This window comes from Tursiops truncatus, chromosome 7, assembly GCF_011762595.2.
Source record: "Tursiops truncatus isolate mTurTru1 chromosome 7, mTurTru1.mat.Y, whole genome shotgun sequence".
Lineage (NCBI taxonomy): Eukaryota > Metazoa > Chordata > Mammalia > Artiodactyla > Delphinidae > Tursiops > Tursiops truncatus.
In genome coordinates, this window is record NC_047040.1 from 58,083,799 (window position 1) to 58,100,689 (window position 16,891).

Here is a 16,891-nt window from a genome sequence, read left to right on the forward strand (position 1 = left end):
TTTATCTGCCCTTTGGGGGGCATTTTCCCTTAATTCAGAAATATTTACCAAGCCCCTTCCATGTAGATCTTAAATTCTAGGTGGGGGATGTGGACAATAACAATAACCCTAATAAAATAGTACGTCACGTGGTATAGGACAAGGTTAAAAGTAGCGAGGACTGTGGAAGGAGTGCAGCAGGGTAGGAAGAGTGGCAAGGCAGGGGTGGGTGTATGGATTTAAGTGGGGCAGGTAGGGTGATTGTCACGGAGAAGGTGGCATTTGAGTGAAGTCTTTGAAGAGGTGAGAGAAATCGCCTTGCAGTTACTGGGGAAAGGGCACAGGGGCCTTGAGGCAGGAGCAAGCCTGGCATATTGAAGGAATAAGGAGGAGCTGGTGTGACCAGGCAGAGTAAGTGAGGAGGAGGGAAGTAGGGGGAAGTCCTGGAGGGCCTTGTAGGCCCTTGTAGGACTCTGGCTTGGGAGATCAGCTCGGTGCTCTGTGACCACCTAGATGGGTGGGATAGGGAGGGTGGGAGGGAGGGAGACGCAAGAGGGAAGAGATATGGGAACATATGTATATGTATAACTGATTCACTTTGTTATACAGCGGAAACTAACGCACCATTGTAAAGCAATTATACTCCAATAAAGATGTAAAAAAATATATATATATATATCCTGCTGAGTAAGGTTTACGCTAGAACACGTTGCCACAATTATTTTGAGATTTTACGGCTCTGAATTTGAAAACATAAAAAAAGAAAGAGTGAGAGGGAGCTTTGGGATCCCTTTGAGCCATGGAGAGACGACGGTCTGGCTTTGTTCTTTAAAGGATGCCTCTGGCTACTGTATTGAGAGTACCGCACAGGAGAGTAAGAGTTGAAGAGAGAGACTATTCCAGTACCCTGGTGAGAGATGAGGGTGCCTTGGACCAGGGTGGCAGCACTAGAGGTGACGGTGAGGAGTAATCAGAGCCTGTTTGTTTTTTTTTTAATTGAAGTTTTATTGATCTACAATGTTGTGTTAGTTTCGGGTGTACAGCAAAGTTCATGTTCTTTTCCATTATGGTTTATTACAGGATATTGAATATAGTTACCTGTGCTATAAGATAGGACCTTGTTGTTTATCCATTCTATATATAATAGTTTGCACCTGCTAGTACCAAACTCCCCATCCAACCCTCCCCTGCCCCTCCCCCCTTCGCAACCACAAGTCTGTTCTCTATGTCTGTGAGTCTGTTTTGTAGATATGTTCATTTGTGTTGTGTTTTAGATTCCACATATAAGTGATAGCATGTGGTATTTGTCCTTCTCTCTCTGACTTACTTCACTTAGTATGATAATCTCTAGGTCCATCCATGTTGCTGCAAATGGCACTTTTTCTTTTTTTTTTGTTTTTACATCTTTATTGGAGTATAATTGTTTTACAATGGTGTGTTAGTTTCTGCTTTATAACAAAGTGAATCAGTTATACATATACATATGTTCCCATATCTCTTCCCTCTTGCGTCTCCCTCCCTCTCACCCTCCCTATCCCACCCCTCTAGGTGGTCACAAAGCACTGAGCTGATCTCCCTGTGCTATGCGGCTGCCTCCCACTAGCTATCCACTTTACGCTTGGTAGTGTATATATGTCCATGCCACTCTCTCGCTTTGTCACAGCTTACCCTTCCCCCTCCCCATATCCTCAAGTCCATTCTCTAGTAGGTCTGTGTCTTTATTCCTGTCTAACCCCTAGGTTCTTCATGACATTTTTTTTCCCTTAAATTCCATATATATGTGTTAGCATACGGTATTTGTCTTTCTCTTTCTGACTTACTTCACTCTTTATGACAGACTCTAGGTCCATCCACCTCATTACAAATAGCTCAATTTTGTTTCTTTTTATGGCTGAGTAATATTCCATTGTATGTATGTGCCACATCTTCTTTATCCATTCATCTGATGATGGACACTAGGTTGTTTCCATCTCTGGGCTATTGTAAATAGAGGTGCAATGAACATTTTGGTGCATGTCTCTTTTTGAATTATGGTTTTCTCAGGGTATATGCCCAGTAGTGGGATTGCTGGGTCATATGGTAGTTCTATTTGTAGTTTTTTAAGGAACCTCCATACTGTTCTCCATAGAGAACTGTTCTCCAATGTTCTCTCACATTCCCACCAGCAGTGCAAGAGTGTTCCCTTTTCTCCACACCATCTCTCTTTTCATCTTTTAGTGTTTATATTATCTTGATTTGAAATTGCATTTATTGTGATTGAAACAAATGTTAGCTAGTTATACGAATATTAATGAATTAATGTATGTTAGCTATTTTCCTGGTTTTAAAAGGAGGTATGTTAACTTCATTCAGTAGGGAGAACGCTGAGTTCTTATAGCTTGGATCTAAGTCTGTGCCAAACCTATTGAGTACATTTGACCTCTAAATTCGCCCTTTGTCTGCTTTTTAGTCAGCTTGAGTGAACAAAAAAGACCTATTTAAGAAATACTTAAATTGGTACACTGGAGTAACCCTGGAAGTTCCTACCCCAAACAGAGACTAGAAGTTTTTATTCTCAATCTTGTGCTCAGTTTATAAGAGTATCTATCAGTTTTGTCTTTGTCTCGTTAGACCCTCGACCAACCTACAAGACAGGCTCTGTGTGAGCCCCGTTTACAGAAGTTTTTACGTTGCCTCAGAGGGGAAGTGACTGGGCTGCAGTCCCCTGAGCCAGAATTCAGACCCAGGGCTACCTGTAGCCAAAGCCTCCCCTCCTCTGTTTACCAGAAGCAAGAGCAAAGTAGACCAACCAGAGCATTTTAGCAAAATAATATAGACCAAGAGGCACTGCAGAATGACCTCTTTTATGAAAAAGTGAAACGTGAGCTCCATTCAGGAATTTCAGGTAGTTGCTAAACCAGTCCTTGAAATGAGAGGGTACACGAAAAAGTCTCTTTTTTCATCGCTGCCCCGTACGGTGGTGGGGCTGCTTGGGTGGTGTGATGCCTGTGGACTGCGAACATGCCCCTCCATCAGACTTACAGGAAACACCCAGCCCTCTCTTGCGTAGAAGTCCCTCGGTGCCAGCTGGCAGCAGCTGTCCAGGCTGCTCCTAGAAGGTGCCTGGGAGCTGGGAGACTGCAGCCAGCCAGCCCTGAGAAGACATGAGCAGGGGGTTCTGAGAGCCTTGGAAGTGGTCCAGGACCTAGAGGCACTGACCTCAGCTCCAGGCGCAGAGAGAAGGGCTGGGCTCTGTCCCCACAGTACCAGCCAGACAGAGTGCCGAAGGGCAATAGGGTCAGCTCCCACACTGGAACCCTCCATGGGGACCCTTGGGAGGAGCAGCCTCCCTCTGCAGCAGATGCTATTCAGACTGTTAGCACTGGTGCAGCCGCGCTGGTTGCTAAAATACCGAGATGCTTCAAAACCCGTTGGTGACTCCTCACCAACCTCAGTCACCCGAGTGCACCCCCAGCACCCCAAGACCTCTGTCATATTTCAGCAACTAAGGATTAATGCCTGGCACAGCAAGGGGTGCCCCAGGACCCTGCTCCAGCATCAGACATTGTTTGGATTGGTTATTGCCTGTGCCTTATTGGTTGTCAAATATTTTGAATATAACTCCTGTCTCACCCCCAATACAGTGGAACACCTAGGCATTTCTGTGAGCAGGCGATGACGAGTTTTGATTGGGGTCCAGGAGGGCAAAATTGAAACTATAATTGTGTACAAAGGTCACTGGTTCTCTGCCCTGGGCCTGTCGTTAGCATCCCAGGCTATTCTTCACCATCTAGAAGGAAAATACCTGCAGTGGCTGTGCCTGGAAAGGTCATAAGCAGAGGTCAGGCAGGGCCCTTAGAAATATAATTTTGATTCATGTTTTCAGAGGGCCCCACGTTTAAGAAGATCGGATTTTTTAGGAATACAACATCTCTCCTCTATTCGCTTTCTACTCCGATCCTACCTGTCATTAGAAAAATGGTTATCCCTTTGAAACATGACTTGTTTGTCCCAGTAGATCAGTTTCTCCTCCTGCCCAGAGGAGGTGAAAGTTTCACTATAAGCCGAGCTCCACTAATCCTGATTTATTAGTGCCCAACACTTGCTTTTTGCAGCTGTGGGAACAGTTTTCAAAGTTTTCAAAGTCGATTTATTTCTGAGTTGGACTAGCAGTACCACAAGGTTAAGGGAAAAAAAAAAAAAAAAGGATTCTTTCACAAACATGGTAAATGCCCACACAGGGTGGTTCCAGGGGTATGTGAGGAGTCGTTGTGCCCATCCACCAAGCAGCAGACTGATTTCCAGGTGGTGCGAGGTACGCTGAGTTCTTTAACACAAGGGGGTTTGAGCTGAAGTCTGTGAACATAATACACCTTTATTTTCACGAACCTCTAACTGAAAATGTGCATGTCCTACAAGTATGAATGTAGCCAACAAACTGCAGTAGTTTTAGCAGCACTTGTGACATCATCACCAATAGAGGTCATTGATATTTTACATCATTACCTGGTAGGCAGCTTCTAAGATAGCCCCCAAGGGTCCCCACCTCCTGGAATTCACACCCTTATTTAAATCCCTCCCCTTCACGTGGGCTAGATTTAGTGATTCATTTATATCGAACGGGATGCAGCAGAGAGGATGGGATATCACTTCTGAGATGGTTTCCATCTTGGGGGCTTTCTGTCACTCTGTTGCTTTACTGTGAGGGAAGCCGACTACCATGTTCTGAACTACCCCACAGACCCACACGGCACAGAATAGAGGGAGGCTTTGACCAGTAGCCAGTGAGGAACTGAGTCCTGCCAACATGTGAGTGAGCTTGCGAGCGGGTTCTCCCCTAGTTATCATGTATGCTAGAAAACATATCTAAGAACACATGAAATCCATGGTTTCAGGGATCTAGTCACTTAGGATGACACTACATTATGTATTCAGATTTTTTAAGGTTAGTTGAATTAAATAAAAATATTAAGTAAATGATATCATTTGGGTGGTATGCAGCCATCCCAGAATTATGAAGTCGGTTTGCAAATGTTTGATGTTTGGGAACCACTGCCTTAGGAAACTTATTGGGAGACCAGACACATATACAGATTAAGAGATAACCAGTTCAAGTTCAGGTGGATCTGAGTTCAAAAAGATTGCTTCCCAGATGTTTGATAACCTAATAAGTAACGTTTAGAGGGGTAATCCCTATCCTTCACCCCTTTCAACCTTCCGTCACATGTGACGCTGCCCCTTTGCCACTGCCTCTCAGAGCACGAGAAGGGGGTGGTGGGTAGTGATCTGGGGGGCTCAACAGGCTCCTCATTGTTCTCTCATCTGTAAAATTAAGTTCTGTTTAATTTAATTCCACAAATTCCAAGGCCTAGAGAAACGTCATATTGGTGCCTAAATCACCCTTGTGGTTCACCATCTAGTCCTGCATATAGTCCCCTTGAAATGTCGCTGATCGGAATTGATATGGGCTGGGCTGTAGGTGTAAAGGATACGTAGGATGTGAAGATTTAGTATGAAAAGATGACTGTAAAATATCTCATTAGTAATCTTTATATTGATTCATTTTGAAATGATATTTTAGATATACGGGGTTAAATAAAACATTCTTAAAGTGAATTTCCCCTGTCACTGTTTTTCACGTGTCTACTAGAAAACTGTAAATTGTGTATATGGCTGGCATATTTCTAACGGGCAGTGCTGCCTGCAGGTGAGGGGAAGCACGCAAGTGTACGTGGGGGGATGTTGGAGTGGGAGGGGTGGTTAGCCCCGTGCTGCTTATGCTGACCTGTGGCCTGTGCTTGTCCCTCCCTGACCTCCAGATTGTATTTCCATTTGCTTTCTGGGTATACCTGATATCTCGCCAGGTCTCAAGGTCAATGCGAGCAAATGCCTTCCCTCTAGAACCTGGACCTCCTCCTGCCTTCCCCACCTCATTAGTGGCACCCCTGTCTAATCAATCTCTGTGTCATGTTATTTCTCAAATAACATTCAGCATTACTCGATTCCATGTCCTCTTTTATGTTTCCTCTGCCTCTTCCCTGAATTATACCTTCAAAGCCTGTGGGCTGGACTAGTGCAGATAAGTTCTCCTGCCTTCCAAGACTCCAGCCCTTCCCCTCGCTGCCATCAGAGTGAGCTGATAAAGCACAGCTTTGACCGTGGCACCACTGCTTAAACGTCTTTCATGGGCCAGGCACCTCCAGTTTGGGAGTCCAAATTCCTGAACACTGCCCGACCCCAGAATGCCTTTCCAGCCTCATCTCCCCAGGCCGCCATGTTTCAGCCGCATCTGACCAGCAGCCTTACTCTCTCACTGCCTGGGAGGCTCCTCTCCTCCTCTGCTCAGTAGACTGCTTTCAAGTACAAGCACAGCTCCTGGCCAGCTCCTGTGTGAAGCCTTCCACATCCATCGCTCTGCCACCACCACAGCACCCGTGCACTCCTGTCACCACCCAGTCACGTGGACTATGATTGTTTGCTCACGTCTTCCTGCCCACCCCCCCCCAAGAATGAACCCCTCGTTTCTTACCTTGGGCCACTTCCCCCCCTGCTACCCCAACACCTAGCACAGCCCCTGGCCACAGTATCTTTTTAGTGAATGTTGGTCAGATGAGAAGGTAATATAGATCAATGCTGAATATTTTAATGCTTGCGGGGGAAAAAAATCTTATTATAGATTTAAACAAGGATCTTAAGAACAGAGTAGTACTTAGATGTGAGCTTTTGCTTTTGTCCATAAAACAAGTTATTCTGACTTGATGTCAAAGATAAAATAGAATTTAGATCAGTAATGGTTTCCTTTTCAAATATTGTATGCTGTTTTTTTCCTTTATACTTTCACTCTGTTGCTTCTGTTAGGTTGTCAACCTGTTCTAAAGAAATGACTCATGGGGCAAGACAACTAGATTCTAGTTCTAACTCGAATACATGCCCAGGTCCCTAACCTCTCTGAGCTTTGGTTACCTTATTTATAAACCAAAACAGTTTATTCACTGATCCCTAAAGTGATTTCCATTTATAAAATTCGACAGCATTTTAAGGCTCCAGGGGCGTGAAGTTGGGGACTGATGATCATAGGCTTATTTTACTCTTGTTCGTAAGTGGCTCTTCTGAAATTTGCTTTGGAGCATAGAGTTTCAATATATACTCTGTTCTGACCCATTGAAGAAACCAAATTAAGCTATAGCTTTTCTAAAACTGCAATATTCAGCGTTGGCAAGAGTACGGTGAATGGGGCATTCCTTTATGATGCCAGAGGAAATGGGAGCCTTCCCAATGTGTGTATGCACTGTGTATCAAGAGAGTTTAAATTATTCAAACTGTTTGATCCAATACTTCTGTTTCTATAATTTATTCTATTGCATAGTCCTAGCTGAGCACAAGAATCTGTATATAATGATATTGATATTGGCGCACTTATAAAAAGAAAGTAAGAGATAACTAGATGACCAGCAATAGAAGAATGTTAAATAAATTTTGATATAGGATATCATGCAGTCATTAAAAATCAAAAATTGGTTTCCAAACTTACATACATCACAATCCTAATTTTAAGACATTTCATGTATGTATAAAGACCAGAAGGAAATAATCCGAAAAGTTAACAAATGTATATTTCTACCCAGTAGGATTATAGGTAATTGATCTTCTTTAAACTTATTTATGTTCACCAGTTTGCACGGTAGACTTTGGAATTTGGGGAAGACAATTACTTAAAATGTATTAAAGGCCTGTCGATGCAGAGTAGCGTGGTGGTTGCTGTAGGGTTCGACAGATGAGACAGTGTGACACCCGGCGTCTGGGAGCACCCACCTTGCAAGTGCTACAGACATATATGAACATCGTTTAGCGGCGATGGGGCCCGTACCATGAACAAGTGGCCGACCCTGAGCTTCGGTAGGACGGAGAAAAGGCCGTGGTTCGTACTCCTGAGATGCTGCTCTGCAGTGTCTGGGGGGAACATGGCAGCCCCACCTACAGGCACATATTCTTTCTGAGCGAGTCCCAGCCAGCATGAGCATAACTGTTGCCCTCCCCACAGCCTCTCTCTGACCCGGAATCCTAGGAAGGGAAGACCTCTTAAACTTAGGAAGGACGTTTGAAATCCTAGGAGGGAAGCCATCTTCAACATGTCTGTTTTTGTTCTGGTGATTTATTTTTCATTTTTTTTGTTGAAGTATAGTTGATTTACAATATTATGTTAGTTTCAAGTGTACAGCAAAGTGATTCAGTTATACATATGTGTGTATATATTCTTTTTCAGATTCTTTTCCATTATAGGTTATTACAAGATATTTTCCCTGTGCTATACAGTAGGTCCTTGTTGGTTATCTATTTTATATATAGTAGTTTGTATATGTTAATCCCAAACTCCTAATTTATCTCTCCCCCACCCCCGCTCCCCCATCCCCTTTGGTAACCATAAGTTTGTTTTCTGCTTCTGTGAGTCTATTTCTGTTTTGTAAATAAGTTCATTTGCATCATTTTTTTAGATTCCACATATAAGTGATATCATATGATATTTGTCTTTCTCTGTCTGACTTTACTTAATATGGTATGATAAGCTCTGGGTCCATCCATGTTGCTGCAAATGGCATTATTTCATTCTTTTTTATGGCTGAGTAATATTCCATTGTATATATGTACCACATCTTCTTTCCATTCATCTGTCAGTGGACACTTAGGTTGCTTCCAGGTCTTGGCTATTGTAAATAGTGCTGCTGTGAACATTGGGGTGCATGTATCTTTACAAATTAGAGTTTTCCCCAGATATATGCCCAGGAGTGGGATTGCAAGATTATATGGTAACTCTATTTTTAGTTTTTTAAGGATTGGTGATTTTTTTATTTTTTGTGGTACGTGGGCCTCTCACTGTTGTGGCCTCTCCCGTTGCAGAGCACAGGCTCCAGACATGCAGGCTCAGCAGCCATGGCTCACGGGCCTAGCTGCTCCATGGCATGTGGGATCCTCCCGGACCGGGGCACGAACACGTGTCCCCTGCATCGGCAGGCGGACTCTCAACCACTGCGCCAACAGGGAAGCCCAAGGATTGGTGATTTTTTAAATGTGCTTTTTTTAGACATTATTTTATCAATGAGCTCAGGATACAATACAGTATTGTGCAAAAATAAGACACAATGTGTACAAAGATAGGATATCATAGTATACATATCACGCATAAGTGATATAGGCGTGTTACATATGGAAGTGTGACCTTACAGAGTAGACGCTGGAAGCGCATTCTAGGGGGTGGGGTTTGCAGACCAACTCTCTTTCTACCAAAGATAAGGTTCCCGAAGCTGGAACAGCTTCCAGAGCTCATAGCAGTTCCTGGCACGTAGTAAGCCTTAAATGGTTCTTGAATTAATAAATATATACTTAAGTTACTGAGATTCATGAGTGGCACCAAGAAAAATGCTAATCTTGAGACAATAGGGGAGCAAGAAATAGACACTCTGTCAGGCCTCCCTAACAGAGGCACTTTATTGCAGGAAGGGCAATAAGGAAACAGGGCACCCAGGACTAGCCCCACAGGGAGACACATGTTGATTAGAAGCATGGACTCTGGGGCCAGGCCATTTGAGTTCAGGTTGTGTCTCTACCACTTAAAAGCTGTGTAGCCTTGGTCAAGTTACTTAATTCTCTGTGCTTCAGTGCCAACATCATCATCATCATCTACGTCATAAAATTATTGTGAAAATGATCGGATTAATATTTGTAAAAGGGCCTATAATGCTCCTTAACATAAAGTGAGCGTGCGATGAATGTTAGCTAGTATTGTTGTTCTTGTTACTGTTAATACTGTTAAAATCGTTGAAGACGGGGATGCCGTTTAGGGACCTGAAAAACCATGATGTGCCAGGAGATGGATCATCTCCTCTGTCTTCATGTCCACTGCTTAACTGGCTCAGCTGTTCCTTTCTGTCTCTTGTCTGGTGCCATCAGCCGACTGCCCCTCCCTCTCCATGATTCCCAGTTCATCCTTCTGAGACTGGGAGGAACCTGACTGCGCTATGTGAGTAGAGTTTTTCATGCCCGGCCGGCTCAGTGTGCTATCCAGCCTGAAGACTGGCCACTCCCCGCCAGGGACCTGCTCTCGTCCAGCTGGCCATGGCTAGGGTGGGTCTAGCTGCAGTTGGTCTCAGAAGGGGAACATAGGCACAAAGGAAGCACTTGTAATTATGGAATTTTAAATTACTCTGAAAAGAGGACTTTAGAATAAAGAAAGGGTTAAAAAAAAACTTAACACTGTTGAAGAGAGCCATTGACCTCTGGCATTTTCCACCTAGTACCCCATTCATTTTCTAAGGCCCATTAGTCACTGGTAAGATCCAGAAAGGAAATTTATGTGACTAAGAACTGTGGAAATGAAACCTCAGAGACTTTTTTTGAATCCTTGCCCTCCTAAGTCATGCCCTTTCCTCCTCTGCATCAGTTCACTTTGTAGCTCGTCTACTTTCTGGGATCTTATTCAATTCTTTCTATGCCCACGGACCAGCCAAGAAAGCATCGTATGATGTGTAAACTACACACAGAGATGTTGATGGGCCTTTTAATTGTTTTCTGAAGCTGAATGATGCCTTTGGGAAAGCTCATAGGGAAGATACTAACATCACACGGTGTGCAATCTCATGGCGCACACTTCCTTCTCTCACTGTCACTGCCATGGACCCGCATCTTTTCACCACTCCCTGTATCCTCACGGTGATCAGACAACATTTCACTCCCTAGAAGTCGACCACTGCCCTTTAAGTCCCCCCTATCACTTGAGTCAAGTCTGATAGAAATGGCTCTTTGCTCCAATGCTTGTAGCTCCACAGGCAGCAGACAGCAGGAGACGAGCCTTTAGGGGGTCACCGCTCACAGGCTGTGTAAGACCATTGTTTTTTCTGGGCCATCTCTCTTTTCCAGATGCCTATGATTTGGTATTTCTTCTGGCCAGAGAATAGCACAGGAAACATTGAACAGAAAGCATTCTGTCCTTTATTACTCAATGTGTTTTTACCAGAGAAGCCCAAAAGGTTATGTTGGGTTTTATGAGCTTCAGAGGATTGCTGACGTGTGTTCCACCTAGAAAGACAAATGTCGAAAACTGTAGCATGGAGCTGCTCTTGTGGGTGGGCTCCTGAGCTGAGACAAAATCTCTGCTTCCTGCGCCCAGCCTGAATATTGTGAAGGGGAAGGGAAAGCATCCTTTAAAATACTTTCATTGTCCCCACATGTGACCTGGGTACTAAAAGTTTTAAACTAAAAATCTTACTACCCAGTTGACGGTCAATGGCACGTTTCTGATATTAAAATTCAATCACTTTTTCCTGTCTTCCTCTCACAAAAATGAAAATCAAATCAAATAAATAAGCCTTCAGCTGTGAGATGAATTTCCTCAACTGATCAGAACTGAAGGGCTTTTGGAACTTCCTTCACCCTATCAGCAAGAAAGACGTCAAAGTAGTGATACAAAACCAGGATTGAAAAAACAATTTAAAGGCTTTTGCTGACATAGCTAATGATCTTCTCAAATGAAAGTTATTTGAAAATAAAAATAAGGATCTTTTTAAGATTTTGGTAGCAATCTCCATCTATTCTGTCAGAAAAGTAGCTGCTTTTACAGAAAATTCCAAATGGTTTTCAAAACCAAATATAAATGTGATCTTTGTTGTTGATGTGTTGGCTTAATTTGAAGAATATTTTTAAATGCTCAAAAGTTGAAAATTCAATATTGTTCATTTTAAAAGATTGTAGATGTATTTCAGCCTAATGTTGACACACACACACAAAAAAAGTTTTAGGTGCCCTGCTCCTTTCTTAGCTCTGTAAGGACAGCATTGTGGAAGGAAAACCCATGGAAAGGCTTCAGTGATGGAGAGACCATATGTTAGAGTCTCAGAATGGCTTCTGATCTACTACTGGCTTCAGGGAGGGACGTCAGATTCTAGGGCCCACCGGTCTCATGGAGAGAATGGTGTGAAGTCCCCTTACATACATGTGAATCTGTGTGGGAAGCCATGTGGGGTGGGGTATCGTCTCTTATTCCATTCTGGCCCCAGGATGGATAATCTTCCCCTTTCATCCCCTTTGGCATAGAACAAAATCACTGGATAATTGCTGACCCTCAGTTTTCCTGCGTGTGTGTGTGTGTGTGTGTGTGTGTGTGTGGTTATAGCCAAGGTAAACTGGTCTCTTGGGTTTATTTTGAGTTGAAAATTAGCTGAGCTGTTTGTTTCCTCTGAGCCATATACAGATGCTTTTTGAACTATCTTTGTGTTTGAGGGATTTTTTTTTTCATGGTATCAGCACACCACTTCCTCCAAGTCATTACTTCGAAACAGTTTTGCAGAGGGAGATATTCCTGCCGGCAGTCAGCCTAGCCAAGCAAAGCGATGATTGAGGGATGGCAGCAAACCTTTACAGTCTATTTCATTTTTGTGTATGACTTCATGAAATGATTCCTCATCCACTAATTTTGGCAGACAGGGTGGGCTGTCATCTGACCTTACCCGTAGAAAACTGCATTTTGTTAATATCAGGCATTGGCTGCCCTGTTTGAATGGTATTCAAAGTTTAGGCTAAAATAATGTCCTCAGATGACCCTTTGCCTGCTCTCTCTTTCTGAGAATTCCATGGAACTCTCTTGAATGTGGGTTTCTACTTAATCTTTGATACGTCCAGGCTCTCTGGTTCTGATAAATTTTTAGAAACTGCAAGTTTGAGTAAAGCAATTCTTAACTTTCCTTTAATTATACTTTAAATATTACACTTTAATTTTTGTTTTTTTTTTGGATACGCCACATGGCATGCAAGATCTTAGTTCCCTGACCAGGGATCAAACCCACGCCCCCTGCAGTGGAAGCCTGGAGTCTTAACCACTGGACCACCAAGGAGGTCCTCAATATTTTAAAATAAATGACCTTTGAATACTTTGAAATGTTGATATGCAAACATATGCAAGTGCTTTTACTAACATGTTTTATAAATATTATTCCCTTTTCCATAAATTCATGAATTTCTTTTGTTACGAAGATAGTAATATTTTACATTATCTTACAAGTAAATTCTAAAGCTTTCAATACTTTAATACTTATGCTGAGGAAAATAGAACTAGAGATTTTAAATATATTACCATGATAAACTTATAGTGATTTTATATTCCCAGATTTATGGATTAAAAAAAAACTGATTTGACTTTCATCCAGTTCTGATTTTATATTTTTTAAAATGTAATTGCTTGCTTGTGTGTGGGAGGGAGTGGGAGGGGTTACACTTAAGGAAAATACCCACTGAGTTGATCCAGTCCTTCTGTGGACTTTATTTTTGTAAAAGCCCAAATGCTAGCAAAGCAATAACAGGTCCCAGTTACTTCCTAAGTAATATATATTGTACACTGCCTTTTACACTGTTTTTAAGGAATTGTTAGTGAATCCAGGGTATAATATGTGTTGTTGTTCTCCGTTGTTCAACCTTGTGCGTCTTTATGCCTATGAAGACTTTGAGATACCTCAACTTTATGTATCTCTCAGCGTTTCTGAGAAACTGTCATCTGTATTTGCAAGATGTAGGGAGAGGGCGGAAAGCAAGGGAAGAAAACCTAATCTCTGCATTGGTGCATTAGAGGCCGAAGAGAATTCAGTAGGCACTGCTGATGAAGAGTATTAGAAATGTGCCCCTACAGAGCATTTTGCACGAGGTAGGAGTAAACCCAGGATGACTAGAAAGTTCTGTACTGTACTTTGGAAAATAAAATTTCACACCGGTGATCTTCATATTGATTTTCCGTGAATTCCCTGCCAACGAGAGTTGGCTCCGCAAAGCGTTTTCTGTGTGGTATTCAGTTCTGCTGAAGCTTGACTTGACTCTGGGCACAACTGTGTTTCACGTCTGAGTCCCTCATCTTGTGGTGGCTGAACCTGGGCATAATGATAGGAATCATTTTGTTTTCTCACTTGTTCAGAGACCCCAGATCTTGTCTCAAGGCCTGCTTTCTTTCAGTTCATTATGTGCCACCTCTGAAAACATTCACAGACCATTACTGTTCTTTCTGCACTCCTCAACCACTAGAATAAAGCAGACTTGAAAAGAAGTTCTTTCTTCCATTTCCCAGTTGGGTGAGACAGTCCCCAGGGGCTTTGGGACATTTTCTTAGTGCACTGAAGATAAGCCTGCTCTCTGAAGTGGAGGATTTGGGGTCCCCATCCTCCTGGAACTCTCACCTGCAGTTGGCAGGGAGCCTCTCCAGGTGAAATGAAAACAAGGCAGTGAACATAAACTCAATTTATGAATCCCTATTTCTCCTTAACTTTTAGGAGAAATGGTATTTTTAGGAAGTTTCTGGGGCATTTTTTCTGAATTTGTGTTCATTAAGTCTAGTGATATTTGAAATTGCACAAAAAAGCAGAGGCATTCATAAAAGAGAATTGTGTAGGTCAATGCCATCTTTTTGAAATAGGCCTAAGCAGACTTGAAAACGAGCTGTAGAACCAATATAAAATGGAGACTCTGAAATTACGAGTACCCAGGTTTTCTCAACTATGACATAGAGTAAATTCTTTATTCTTAAATTACATTGAATTATCCCTCTATAAACAAAAAGAGCCACTTCATCTGTTGTGTTCCCTCTTTTACCAAGTAGTACTAACTGGGGAGAAGTTTAGCTCACTTAACAATAGTAATGATAGCTGATGTTGCTGAGTGTTTAGCGTTGTGCCAGCATCTTCTAAGTCCAGGAGAGAAAACTGTACCAAGTAAGGAATAGCTCTTGACTTGGGAAGACACAGGTGGAAAGGAGACCGGAGAATGTCATTCCAGCCCAGGTCCTCCGGTGAATCATCAAATAGATAACTGTAGTTACTTTGAATGACTTAGGCTCAGAAAGGTTTTTAGCATCAAGTTTTCAATCAAAAAAATTCTAAGTTAGATTTTACTTTTTGCAGAATATTTGCAGAATTACTAAGGAAAATGGCAAACATAACAGAAGCTTGGGTGCTCATTAGGTCAGCCTAAGTTACTCCTTAGTTCCTGGGAACTTTGGTCTTGTGAAAAATGGAATAAGGTGACTCAGGGTCATAATGGTTGTTTTCTGTACTCAGACTTTAGAGGTTTACACATGTCTGCACGTGTGTAGCATAAATCAGGGTATTCCTACTTCTGCTTTTGAGACAGGAAGAACCGTGGTCAGATGTGCCCGGATGTCCTGCTCCTTCCTCCCGGTATGGGATGGAAACATTTCTTAGATGTTGAACATTCTCAGAGGCTGCACAAAATTATCCACAGTTGCAATCTCAGGGAATTCTTTTGTAAATGTATATCTGTTGGGAGTAGGGGTGACTCTGGATTTATGAAATTTTATTTATAAACACACAGAAATGGTCACTGCTATCCACCCAGTCCCCCAATGGTCAGAACATTTTATTTTGTCTATGAAAAGTCATGGAGCTTTTAGGTGGTCTTTAAATTCAAAAGTGGAAGAAATAAGGGAAAAGATTAAAACCCTGTGATTTAAAAAAAAAATCCAGATAACTAATGGAGAAAGATATACTAATAATGGAGAAGACAATAAATATATATAAAACATTGTTAACCTCATTAATAATCAAAGAAATGAAAATTAAAATGGCTCATACATACAATTTTTTTGTCTATCAAACTGGCACATTTTGAAAAGTGATAAAAGCAATGTTGAAAAGAAATGAAATGGGTGCTAGTGAGAATATGAATGCGAAAACTAAGAAAACAGATAACAACATGTATCAAGGGGAAAAAGGAAAAACTTCCTATCTTCCATTCTAGTAATTGTACTCTAATAAATTTATCCTAAGGAATAATCTGAAAGGACCACAAACATTTGGATACAAGTGTGTTAATCATAGTAGGATTTGTAATAATAAATTGGATGCAGTTTAAATATCTAACAACGAAGAGTATTTACATAGGTAATGGAACATCTATAAAAATGAAATATGCAACTATTAAAATTGTGTTAGGATAATATTTAATAACATGGGGAAGTGTGAGAAAGAAGAGTATGAAACTATATATATATACAGTATGATTCCATTTCAGATGCACACACAGAGAGGAAAAAAGACTGGAAGGAAATTCCAAAATGGTAACTGGTTTTCTCTGAGTACTAATGGGTCACTTTAAAAATTATATTATTCCTATTTTCTAAACTTTTCATGTATGACTTTTTCATAAGAAAATATATATATATTTAAGTGAAGGAAGAAAACTATAAAAAGTAGGAGAAACTTAAGAAAGTTTACCCTAGACAGTGTGACTGTACTGTACAGCACCTCCCTCCAACCAAATGGCTTCCTTTCTCTCAACAAAATGTCCACTAACTCAATGTCGTTTGGGTTAACAACTCCTCTGTCTTTAAAGATAAAAGGCAACAAGTCGATTTCCTCCTGACATTTTGATGAGGTCATCTTACCCTGTGGAGGGGAATTATGACTTCTGGGTAAGAAGTACTTAGGGACAGGAGCCCCTTATGTCCTGAGTGCGGTCAAGGGAAGGTGTAGGGCCGGCTTGGGGATGGGGCAGAGGCTGAGGCTGGCGCAGCAGAGAATCATGAAGCCCTCTCCCATCCATCACTTCTGAGTCCTCTCCTTTGAAGCATTGGAACTAAAGTTTTAGTTTAGTCATGTTATGAATTAAATAGACTTTTGTGGGCTGGCCTGGCAGTGCGCCCTCAAGTACGTTTGTACGGAAATGGTTCTCAAATCGAAATGATTACCCCAGGACTTTGGTGCACTATACGTTTACACTAGAGTCTGCCTGAATTAGCCCTTCCTCTGGCACTGACCTGGGTACTCTGTAACACCTGTGCGGCACGGAACGGGGGGTAAATTGTTTTCCTTCCATCACATCATCAACTCAGATATGAACGTGAGCTCTGTGAGGGTGGAGATCACTGTGTGATCTCACCTGTCTGATC

At 42.0% G+C, this 16,891-nt stretch overlaps 1 protein-coding gene across 4 annotated transcripts in view; it reads left to right on the forward strand.

Annotated features, from left to right (window-relative positions):
• Window positions 1–16,891, forward strand: part of WIPF1 (WAS/WASL interacting protein family member 1) — a 114,657-nt gene that overhangs the window by 51,783 nt on the left and 45,983 nt on the right. The window lies entirely within an intron of this gene.